Raw genomic sequence first — 13,247 nt, forward strand, 5'->3', positions numbered from 1 at the left:
TTCTTCAATAGGAGGTAAATTCTTAACATCTTCAGCTTTAATATCTTTCTCTTTCATAGATTTCTTTGCCTCTTGCATATCTTCGGGACTGAGGAATAGAACACCTCTCTTCTTCGGAGTTGGTTTAGGAATAGACTCAGTAATTGGAGTAGGAGCTGGCTCAGGAGGTGCCCAATTATTTTCATTTGTCAACATATTATTCAATACAATTTCAGCTTCATCCGGTGTTCTTTCCCTGAAAAGAGAACTAGCACAACTATCCAGGTAATCTCTGGAAGCATCGGTTAGTCCATTATAAAAAATATCAAGTATTTCAGGTTTCTTAAGAGGATGATCAGGCAAAGCATTAAGTAACTTGAGAAGCCTCCCCCAAGCTTGTGGGAGACTCTCTTCTTTAATGTGCACGAAGTTGTATATTTCCCTCAAAGCAGCTTGTTTCTTATGAGCAGGGAAATATTTAGCAGAGAAGTAATAAATCATATCCTAGGGACTACGCACACAACCAAGATCAAGAGAATTAAACCATATCTTAGCATCACCCTTTAATGAGAACGGAAATATTTTGAGTATATAGAAGTAACGCGATCTCTCATCATTAGTGAACAGGGCAGCTATATCATTTAACTTAGTAAGAAGTGCCACAACAGTTTCAGATTCATAGCCATAAAACGGATTAGATTCCACCAAAGTAATTATATCAGGATCAACAGAGAATTCATAATCCTTATCAGGAACACAGATAGGTGAAGTAGCAAAAGCAGGGTCGGGTTTCATTTTATCTCTAAGTGATACTTTGTTCCATTTAACTAATAACCTCTTAAGCTCATATCTATCTTTGCAAGCTAAAATAGCAGCAGAAGATTCCATATCAAAAAGATAACCCTCAGGAATAACAGGCATATTTTCATCATCACTATCATCATCGTATTCAGATTCAATAATTTCTTTTTCTCTAGCCCTAGCAATTTGTTCATCAAGAAATTCACCAAGGGGCACAGTAGTATTAGGCATAGAAGCAGTTTCATCATAAGTATCATGCATAGCAGCAGTGGCATCATCAATAACATGCGACATATCAGAACGAATAGCAGAAGCAGGTGTAGGTGTCACAAACTTACTCATAACAGAAGGTGAATCAAGTGCAGAGCTAGATGGAAGTTCCTTACCTCCCCTCGTAGTTGAGGGATAGATCTTAGTTTTTGGATCTCTCAAGTTCTTCATAGTGTCCAGCAGATATAAATCCCAAGTGACTCAAAGAATAGAGCTATGCTCCCCGGCAACGGCGCCAGAAATTAGTCTTGATAACCCATAAGTATAGGGGATCGCAACAGCTTTCGAGGGTAGAGTATTCAACCCAAATTTATTGATTCGACACAAGGGGAGCCAAAGAATATTCTCAAGTATTAGCAGCTGAGTTGTCAATTCAACCACACCTGGAAACTTAGTATCTGCAGCAAAGTGTTTAGTAGCAAAGTAATATGATAGTGGTGGTAGCAGCAACAAAAGTAAAGACAGCAAAAGTAATGTTTTTGGTATTTTGTAGTGATTGTAACAGTAGCAGCGGGAAAGTAAATAAGCGTAAACCAGTATATGGAAAACTCGTAGGCACCGGATCAGTGATGGATAATTATGCCGGATGCGGTTCATCATGTAACAGTCATAACATAGGGTGACACAGAACTAGCTCCAATTCATTAATGTAATGTAGGCATGTATTCCATATATAGTCATACGTGCTTATGGAAAAGAACTTGCATGACATCTTTTATCCTACCCTCCCGTGGCAACGTGATCCTATTGTAAACTAAGGGATATTAAGGCCTCCTTTTAATAGAGAACCAGAACAAAGCATTAGCACATAGTGAATACATGAACTCCTCAAACTATGGTCATCACCGGGAGTGGTCCCGATTATTGTCACTTCGGGGTTGCCGGATCATAACACATAGTAGGTGACTATAGACTTGCAAGATAGGATCAAGAACTCACATATATTCATGAAAACATAATAGGTTCAGATCTGAAATCATGGCACTCGGGCCCTAGTGACAAGCATTAAGCATAGCAAAGTCATAGCAACATCAATCTCAGAACATAGTGGATACTAGGGATCAAACCCTAACAAAACTAACTCGATTACATGATAAATGTCAACCAACCCATCACCGTCCAGCAAGCCTACGATGGAATTACTCATGCACGGCGGTGAGCATCATGAAATTGGTGATGGAGGATGGTTGATGATGACGACGGCGACGAATCCCCCTCTCCGGAGCCCCGAACGGACTCTAGATCAGCCCTCCTGAGAGGTTTTAGGGCTTGGCGGCGGCTCCGTATCGTAAAACACGATGATTTCTTCTCTCTGATTTTTTCTCTCCAAAAGCAAATATATAGAGTTGGAGTTGGCGTCGGAGGGCATCCAGGGGGCCCTAGGGGGCGCCCCCCACCCTCATGAGCAGGGTGTGGGCCCCCTGGTATTCATCTTTGGCGAGGATTTTTTATTATTTTTTCTAAGATGTTCCGTGGAGTTTCAGGTCATTCCAAGAATATTTGGTTTCTGCACATAAAACAATACCATGGCAATTCTGCTGAAAACAGGGTCAGTCCGGGTTAGTTCCATTCAAATCATACAAGTTAGAGTCCAAAACAAGGGCAAAAGTGTTTGGAAAAGTAGATACGACGGAGACGTATCAGTCATCCACTTGCTGCTGTAATACGAAATTTGTTGATGTCCTACGAAACTCCGTGCTTGGAGGGGCTCAACAAAGTCTACAAGTGAAGGAAATATGCCCTAGAGGCAATAATAAAGTTGTTATTTATATTTCCTTATATCATGATAAATGTTTATTATCCATGCTAGAATTGTATTAACCGGAAACTTAGCACAAGAGTTAATACATAGATAAAACAGAGTGTCCCTAGTATGCCTCTACTTGACTAGCTCGTTAATCAAAGATGGTTAAGTTTCCTAACCATAGACATGTGTTATCATTTGATGAACGAGATCACATCATTAGAGAATGATGTGATGGACAAGACCCATCTGTTAGCTTAGCATAATGATCCTTAAGTTTTATTGCTATTGCTTTCTTCATGACTTATACATATTCCACTAACTATGCTATCATGCAACTCCTGAATACCAGAGGAACACCTTGTGTGCTATAAAATGTCACAACGTAACTGGGTGATTATAAAGATGCTTCATAGGTGTCTCCGAAGGTGTTTGTTGGGTTGGCATAGATCAAGATTAGGATTTGTCACTCCGAGTATCGGAGAGGTATCTCTGGGCCCTCTCGGTAATGCACATCACTATAAGCCTTGCAAGCAATGTGACTAATGAGTTAGTTACGGGATGATGCATTACGAAACGAGTAAAGAGACTTGCCGATAACGAGATTGAACTAGGTATGGTGATACCGATGATCTAATCTCAAGAAAGTAACATACCGATGACAAAGGGAATAACGTATGTTGTTATTGTGGTTTGACCGATAAAGAACTTTGTAGAATATGTAGGAACCATTATGAGCATCCAGGTTCTGCAATTGGTTATTGACTGGAGATGTGTCTCGGTCATGTCTACATAGTTCTCGAACCTGTAGGGTTGATACGTCTCCAACGTATCTATTATTTTTGATTGTTCCATGCTATTATATTATCAACCTTGGATGTTTTATATGCACTTATATGCTATTTTATATGATTTTTGGGACTAACCTATTAACCTAGAGCCCAGTGCCAATTTCTGTTTTTTCCTTGTTTTAGAGTATCGCGGAAAAGGTAAATCAAACGGAGTCCAATTGACCTGAAACTTCACGGAACTTATTTTCGGACCAGAAGAAGCCCACGGAGTATCGGAGTTGGACCAGGAGAGTTCTGGGCTGCCCACGAGGATGGGGGCGCGCCCCCTGCCTGGTGGACAACTCGGAGGTCCACCGACGTACTTCTTCCTCCCATATATACCCATATACCCTAAAAACTTCGGGGAGCACAATAGATCGGGAGTTCCGCCGCCGGAAGCCTCCGTAGCCATCGAAAACCAATCTAGACCCGTTCCGGCACCCTGCCGGAGGGGGAAATCCCTCTCCGGTGGCCATCTTCATCATCCTGGTGCTCTCCATGACAAGGAGGGAGTAGTTCTCCCTCGGGGCTGAGGATATGCACCAGTAGCTATGTGTTTGATCTCTCTCTCTCATGTTCTTGAGGTGTACGATCTTGATGTATCGCGAGCTTTGCTATTATAGTTGGATCTTATGATGTTTCTCTCCCTCTACTCTCTTGTAATGGATTGAGTTTTCCCTTTGAATTTATCTTATCGGATTGAGTCTTTAAGTATTTGAGAACACTTGATGTATGTCTTGCGTGGGATACCCGTGGTGACAATGGGGTATTCTATTGATCCACTTGATGTATGTTTTGGTGATCAACTTGCCGGTTCCGCCCATGAACCTATGCATAGGGGTTGGCACACGTTTTCGTCTTGACTCTCCGGTAGAAACTTTGGGGTACTCTTTGAAGTTCTTTATGTTGGTTGAATAGATGAATCTGAGATTGTGTGATGCATATCGTATAATCATACCCACGGATACTTGAGGTGACATAGGAGTATCTAGGTGACATTAGGGTTTTGGTTGATTTGTGTCTTAAGGTGTTATTCTAGTACGAACTCTAGGGCTGTTTGTGACACTTATAGGAATAGCCCAACAGATTGATTGGAAAGAATAACTTTGAGGTGGTTTCATACCCTACCATAATCTCTTCGTTTGTTCTCCGCTATTAGTGACTTTGGAGTGACTCTTTGTTGCATGTTGAGGGATAGTTATGTGATCCAATTATGTTCTTATTGTTGAGGGAACTTGCACTAGCGAAAGTATGAACCCTAGGGCTTGTTTAAACGCATTGCAATACCGTTTACGCTCACTTTTACCATTAGTTACCTTGATGTTTTTATATTTTCAGATTACAAAAACCATTATCTACCATCCATATACCACTTGTATCACCATCTCTTCGCCGAACTAGTGCACCTATACAATTTACCATTGTATTGGGTGTGTTGGGGACACAAGAGACTCTTTGTTATTTGGTTGCAGGGTTGCTTCAGAGAGACCATCTTCATCCTACGCCTCCTACGGATTGATAAACCTTAGGTCATCCACTTGAGGGAAATTTGCTACTGTCCTACAAACCTCTGCACTTGGAGGCCCAACAACGTCTACCAGAAGAAAGTTGTGTAGTAGACATCAAGGGTCCGCACGCTTAACGTTTGATGACGATTTGTATTATGAGTCATGTGTTTTGGTGACCGAAGTTTGTTCGGAGTTCCGGATGAGATCACGGACATGACGAGGAGTCTCAAAATGGTTGAGAGGTAAAGATTCATATATTGGAAGGTAGTATTCGGCCATCGGAATGGTTTCGAGTGGTTCGGGTATTTTACCGAAGTATCGAGGGGTTATCGGAACCCCCCGGGGGAAGTGATGGGCCTCATGGGCCATGGGAGAGAGAGAGGACAACCCACAAGGGGTGGCTGTGCCCCCCCATGGGAGTCCGAATTGGACTAGGGGAGGGGGCGGCGCCCCCCTTTCCCCCTTTCCATCTCCCTCTCCCTCTCCTTCCTTTTCCCCCTCCGGTGAGAAAGAAAAAAGGGGGGTGAATCCTACTAGGAGTGGAGTCCTAGTAGGACTCCCCCCATGGCGTGCCCCTCCTGGCCGGCCACCTCCTCCTCTCCCCATTTATATACGGGGGCAGGGGGCACCCCATAACACATCAATTGTTCTCTTAGCCGTGTGCGATGCCCACCTCCACAGTTTAATCCTTCAGTCATAGCATCGTAGTGCTTAGGCGAAGCCCTGCGCGGATCACATCACTATCACCGTCACCATGCTGTCGTGTTGACGGAACTCTCCCTCGACCCTTTGCTGCATCAAGAGTTCGAGGGACGTCATCGAGCTGAACGTGTGCCAAACTCAGAGGTGCCGTACGTTCGGTACTTGATTGGTTGGATCACGAAGACGTTCGACTACATCAACCGCGTTAACCTAACGCTTTCGCTTCCAGTCTACTAGGGTATGTGGACACACTCTCCCCCTCTCGTTGTTATGCATCTCCTAGGTAGATCTTGTGTGATCGTAGGAATTTTTTTGAAATTGCATGCTATGTTCCCCTACAATGGCATTCGAGCCAGGTCTATGCGTAGCTGATATGCACGAGTAGAACACAAAGAGTTGTGGGCGATAATAGTCATGTTGCTTACCACCAACGTCTTATTTTGATTCGGCGGTATTGTTGGATGAAGCGTCCCGGACTAACCTTACATGACCACGTTCATGAGACCGGTTCCACCGACAGACATGCAACTTGTTTTGCATAAAGGTGGCTAGCGGGTGTTTTTTTCCCCAACTTTAGTTGAATCGAATTTGACTGTGGCCGGTCCTTGTTGAAGGTTAAAATAGCACACTTGAAAAAAATCGTTGTGGTTTTGATGCGTAGGTAAGAACGGTTCTTGCTAGAAGCCCGTAGCAGCCACGTAAAACTTGCAACAACAAAGTAGATGACGTCTAACTTGTTTTTGCAGGGCATGTTGTGATGTGATATGGTCAAGACATGATGTGATATAAGTTATTGTATGAGATGATCATGTTTTATAAAATTTATCAGGTATGAGATGATCATGTTGCTATAGTTCGTCATGCCGAGACACCACGTGATGATCGGGTGTGATAAGCTCTACGTTCACATACAACGGGTGTAAGATAGTTTTGCACGTGCAGGATATTCGGGTTAAACTTGACGAGCCTAGCATATGCAAATATGGCCTCGGAACACTGAGACCGAAAGGTCGAACTTGAATCATATAGTAGATATGATCAACATAGAGATGTTCACCATTGAAAACTAATGCATCTCATGTGATGATCGGACATGGTTTAGTTGATATGGATCACGTGATCATTTAGATGACTAGAGGGATGTCTATCTAAGTGGGAGTTCTTAAGTAATATGATTAATTGAACTTAAATTAATCATGAACTTAGTCCTGATAGTTTTTGCATATCTATGTTGTTGTAGATCAATGGCCCATGCTGCCGTTCCCTTGAATTTTAATGCGTTCCTAGAGAAAGATAAGTTGAAAGATGATGGTAGCAACTACACGGACTGGGTCCATAACTTAAGGATTATCCTCATTGCTGCACAGAAGAATTACGTCCTAGAAGCACCGCTAGGTGCAAGACCCGCTGCAGGAGCAACTCCGTACGTTATGAACGTCTGGCAGACTAAAGATGATGACTACTCGATAGTTCAGTGTGCCATGCTTTACAGCTTAGAATCGGGACTTCAAAGACATTTTGAACATCATGGAGCATATGAGATGTTCCAAGAGTTGAAGTTAATATTTCAAGCAAATGCCCGAGTTGAGCGATATGAAGTCTCCAACAAGTTCTATAGCTGCAAGATGGAGGAGAACAGTTCTGTCAGTGAACACATACTCAGAATGTCTGGGTACCATAACCACTTGACTCAGCTGGGAGTTAATCTTCCTGATGATAGTGTCATTGACAGAGTTCTTCAATCACTGACACCTAAAGGCTACATGATGAACTATAATATGCAAGGGATGAACAAGACGATTCCCGAGCTCTTCGCAATGCTAAAGGTTGCGGAGGTAGAAATCAAGAAGGAGCATCAAGTGTTGATGGTTAACAAGACCACTACTTTCAAGAAAAAGGGCAAAGGGAAGAAGGGAAACTTCAAGAAGAATAGCAAGCACGTTGCTGCTCCCGGGAAGAAGCCCAAGTCTGGACCTAAGCCTGAAACTGAGTGCTTCTACTGCAAAGGGACTGGTCACTGGAAGCAGAACTGCCCCAAGTATTTGGCGGATAAGAAGGATGGCAAAGTGAAAGCTATATTTGATATACATGTTATTGATGTGTACCTTACTAATGCTCGTAGTAGCGCCTGTGTATTTGATACTGGTTCGGTTGCTCATATTTGCAACTCGAAACAGGAGCTACGGATTAAACAAAGATTGGCTAAGGACGAGGTGACGATGCGCGTCGGAAATGGTTCCAAGGTCGATGTGATCGCCGTCGGCACGCTACCTCTACATCTACCTTCCGGATTAGTTTTATACCTGAATAATTGTTATTTGGTGTCAGCGTTGAGCATGAACATTATATCCGGATCTTGTTTGATGCGAGATGGTTATTCATTTAAATCACAGAATAATGGTTGTTCTATTTATGTGAGTAATATATTTTATGGTCATGCACCCTTGATGAGTGGTCTATTCTTGTTGAATCTCGATCGTGGTGATACACATATTCATAATATTGATGCCAAAAGATGCAAAGTTAATAATGATAGTGCAACTTATTTGTGGCACTGCCATTTAGGTCATATTGGTGTAAAGCGCATGAAGAAACTCCATGCAAATGGGCTTTTGGAATCATTTGATTATGAATCACTTGATGCTTGCGAACCATGCCTCATAGGCAAGATGACTTAGACTCTGTTCTCCGGAACAATGGAGCGAGCCACTGACTTATTGGAAATAATACATACCGATGTATGCGGTTCGATGAGTGTTGGGGCTCGCGGCGAGTATCATTATTTTCTAACCTTCGCAGATGATTTGAGCAGATATGGGTATATCTACTTAATGAAACACAAGTCTGAAACATTTGAAAAGTTCAAAGAATTTCATAATGAAGTGGAGAATCATCGTAACAAGAAAATAAAGTTTCTACGATCTGATCGCGGAGGCGAATATTTGAGTTACGAGTTTGGCCTTCATTTAAAACAATTTGGAATAGTTTCACAACTCACGCCACCTGGAACACCATAGCGAAATGGTGTGTCTGAACGTCGTAACCGTACTTTATTGGATATGGTGCGATCTATGGTGTTTCTTACCGATTTACCACTATCATTTTGGGGTTATGCATTAGAGACAGCTGCATTCACTTTAAATAGGGCACCATCGAAATTCGTTGACACGACACCGTATGAAATATGGTTTGGCAAGAAGCCTAAGCTGTCATTTCTTATGTGAAAAATCTTCAACCTGATAAGCTCGAACCCAAATCGGATAAATGCGTCTTCATAGGATACCCAAAGGAAACTGTTGGGTACACCTTCTATCACAGATCCGAAGGCAAGATATCCGTTTCTAAGAATGGATCCTTTCTAGAGAACAAGTTTCTCTCGAAAGAAGTGAGTGAAAGGAAAGTAGAACTTGATGAGGCAATTGTACCTTCTCCCGAATTGGAAAGTAGTTCATCACAGAAATCAGTTCCAGATCAAGTTAGTGAGGAAGTTAATAATGATGATCATGAAACTTCATATCAAGTTACTACCGAACCTCGTAGGTCAACCAGAGTACGTTCCACACCAGAGTGGTACGGTAACCCTGTTCTAGAAGTCATGTTACTAGACCATGACGAACCTACGAACTATGAGGAAGCGATGATGAGCCGAAATTCCGCAAAATGGCTTGAGGCCATGAAATCTGAGATAGGATTCATGTATGAGAACAAAGTGTGGACTTTGGTTGACTTGCCTGATGATCGGCAAGCCATAGAGAATAAATGGTCTTCAAGAAGAAGACTGACGCTGACGGTAATGTTATTGTCTACAAAGCTCGACTTGTTGCGAAAGACTTTCGACAAGTTCAAGGAGTTGACTACGATAAGACTTTCTCACCCGTAGCGATGCTTAAGTCTGTCCGAATCATGTTAGCGATTGCCGCATATTATGATTATGAAATTTGGCAAATGGATGTCAAAACCGCATTCCTTAATGGATTTCTTAAAGAAGAGTTGTATATGATGCAAACAGAAGGTTTTGTCGATACTAAAGGTTCTAACAAAGTGTGCAAGCTCCAACGATCCATTTATGGACTGGTGCAAGCATCTCGAGTTGGAATATACGTTTTGATAGTGTGATCAAAGCATATGGTTTTATACATAATTTTGGAGAAGCATGTATTTACAAGAAAGTGAGTGGGAGCTCTGTAGCATTTCTAATATTATATGTGGATGACATATTGTTGATTGGAAATAATACAGAATTTCTAGATAGCATAAAAGGATACTTGAATAAGAATTTTTCAATGAAAGACATCGGTGAAGCTGCTTATATATTGGGCATCAAGATCTATAGAGATAGATCAATACACTTAATTGGACTTTCACAAAGCACATACCTTGATAAAGTTTTGAAGAAGTTCAAAATGGATCAGTCAAAGAAAGGTTTCTTGCCTGTGTTAAAAGGTGTGAAGTTGAATCAGACTCAATGCCCGACCACTGCAGAAGATAGAGAGAAAATGAAAGTCATTCCCTGTGCTTCAGCCATAGGTTCTATCATGTATGCAATGTTGTGTACCAAACCTGATGTGTGCCTTGCTATAAGTTTAGCAGGGAGGTACCAAAGTAATCCAGGAGTGGATCACTCGACAACGGTCAAGAACATCCTGAAATACCTGAAAAGGACTAAGGATATGTTTCTCGTTTATGGAGGTGACAAAGAGCTTGTCGTAAATGGTTACGTCGATGCAATCTTTGACACTGATCCAGATGACTCAAAGTTGCAAACCGGATACATATTTATATTGAATGGTGGAGCTGTAAGTTGCAGTTCCAAGCAGAGCGTCGTGGCAGGATCTACGTGTGAAGAGGAGTACATAGCTACTTCGGAACCAGCAAATGAAGGAGTATGGATGAAGGAGTTCATATCTGATCTAGGTGTAATACCTAGTGCATTGGGTCCAATGAAAATCTTTTGTGACAATACTGGAGCAATTGCCTTAGCGATGGAATCCAAATTTCACAAGAGAACCAAACACATAAAGAGACGCTTCAATTCTATCCGTGATCAAGTCAAGGAGGGAGACATAGAGATTTGCAAAATACATACGAATATGAATGTTGCAGACCCGTTGACTAAGCATCTTCCACGAGCAAAATATGATCAGCACCAAGACTCCATGGGTGTTAGAATCATTACTATGTAATCTAGATTATTGACTCTAGTGCAAGTGGGAAACTGAAGGAAATATGCCCTAGAGGCAATAATAAAGTTCTTATTTATATTTTCTTATATCGTGATAAATGTTTATTATTCATGCTAGAATTGTATTAACCGGAAACTTAGTACATGTGTGAATACATAGAAAAAACAGAGTGTCTCTAGTATGCCGCTACTTGACTAGCTCGTTAATCAAAGATGGTTAAGTTTCCTGATCATAGACATGTATTGTCATTTGATGAACGAGATCACATCATTAGAGAATGATGTGATGGACAAGACCCACACGTTAGCTTCGCATAATGATCGTTAAGTTTTATTGATATTGCTTTCTTCATGACTTATACATATTCCTCTGACTATGAGATTATGCAACTCCCAAATACCGGAGGAACACCTTGTGTGCTATCAAACGTCACAACGTAACTGGGTGGTTATAAAGATGCTCTACAGGTGTCTCTGAAGGTGTTTGTTGGGTTGGCATAGATCAAGATTAGGATTTGTCACTCCGAGTATCGGAGAGGTATCTCTGGGCCCTCTCGGTAATGCACATCACTATAAGCCTTGCAAGCAATGTGACTAATGAGTTAGTTACGGGATGATGCATTATGGAACGAGTAAAAATACTTGTCGGTAACTAGATTGAACTAGGTATGATGATACCAACGATCGAATCTCGGGCAAGTAACATACCGATGACAAAGGGAATAATGTATGTTGTTATTGCGGTTTGACCGATAAAGATCTTCGTAGAATATGTAGGAACCAATATGAGCATCCAGTTTCCGCTATTGGTTATTGACCGGAGATGTGTCTTGGTCATGTCTACATAGTTCTCGAACCCGTAGGGTCCGGACGCTTAATGTTTGATGACGATTTGTATTATGAGTTATGTGTTTTGGAGACCGAAGTTTGTTCGGAGTCCCGGATGAGATCACGGACACGACAAGGAGTCTCAAAATGGTCAGATTCATATATTGGAAGGTAGTATTCGGACATCGGAATGGTTTCGAGTGGTTCGGGTATTTTATCGAAGTACCGAGGGGTAACCGGAACCCCCCGGGGGAAGTAATGGGCCTCATGGGCCATGGGAGAGAGATGGGACAGCCCACAAGGGGTGGCCTCCCCCCATGGGAGTCCGAATTGGACTAGGGGAGCCCCCCCACCCTTTCCCCCTTCCCTTTCCCTCTCCTTCCTTTCCCCCTCCGGTGAGAAAGGAAAAGGGGGGGCGAATCCTACTAGGAGTGGAGTCCTAGTAGGACTCCCCCCATGGCGCACCCCTCCTGGCCGGCCTCCTCCTCCTCTCCTCTTTTATATACGGGGGCAGGGGGCACCCCATAGCACATCAATTGTTCTCTTAGCTGTGGGTGGTGCCCCCCTCCACAGTTTACTCATCCGGTCATAGCGTCGTAGTGCTTAGGCGAAGCCCTGCGCGGATCACATCACCGTCACCGTCACCACACCGTCATTTTGATGAAACTCTCCCTCAACCATCTGCTGGATCAAGAGTTCGAGGGACGTCATCGAGTTGAATGTGTGCTGAACTCGGAGGTGCCATACGTTCGGTACTTGATCGGTTGGATCACAAAGACGTTCGACTACATCAACCGCGTTAACCTAATGCTTCCGCTTTCAGTCTACGAGGGTACGTGGACACACTCTCCCCCTCTCGTTGTTATGCATCTTCTAGATAGATCTTGTGTGATCGTCGGAATTTTTTTGAAATTGCATGCTACGTTCCCCTACAACAAGAATAAAGTTGCATAGTAGACTGTAGTGGTGCACTACGGGAAGTTTGTAATGGTTTAGTGTCGCCTTCAGGACCAACCATGAGTGAGGATGATTCGTTGGGGGTGACTTAGAGGGACACTAGTGTGAGATAGTTGTTGGCGTTCGGGAGCTTTGGCTTTCACACTTCTCAAATGGAGATTAGCATTCCCCAAAAGTGTGAACTTCGGGATACATCTGCGTCTCCGACTTCTATGGTTGTTCTGTGCTTACGCCTTTGCTTGTGCTTTCTTGCTAGCTAACTTGTTTCTCTTGCTTCCTGGTGAGTTAGCTTGCTTTCCATATAGGTTGTTCTCACCGTAGAGTGCATATATGGTGAACTTACTTTATTCGCACCTACCATAAAATTGACAAGTGAAGCTAAAATTTTGTAGTCTCCTATTCACCCCCCCCCCCCCTCCGGTCGACCTATTTGATCCTTTCAAGGT

The sequence above is a fragment of the Triticum urartu genome, chromosome 5, assembly GCF_003073215.2.
Source record: "Triticum urartu cultivar G1812 chromosome 5, Tu2.1, whole genome shotgun sequence".
Taxonomy (NCBI): Eukaryota; Viridiplantae; Streptophyta; class Magnoliopsida; order Poales; family Poaceae; genus Triticum; species Triticum urartu.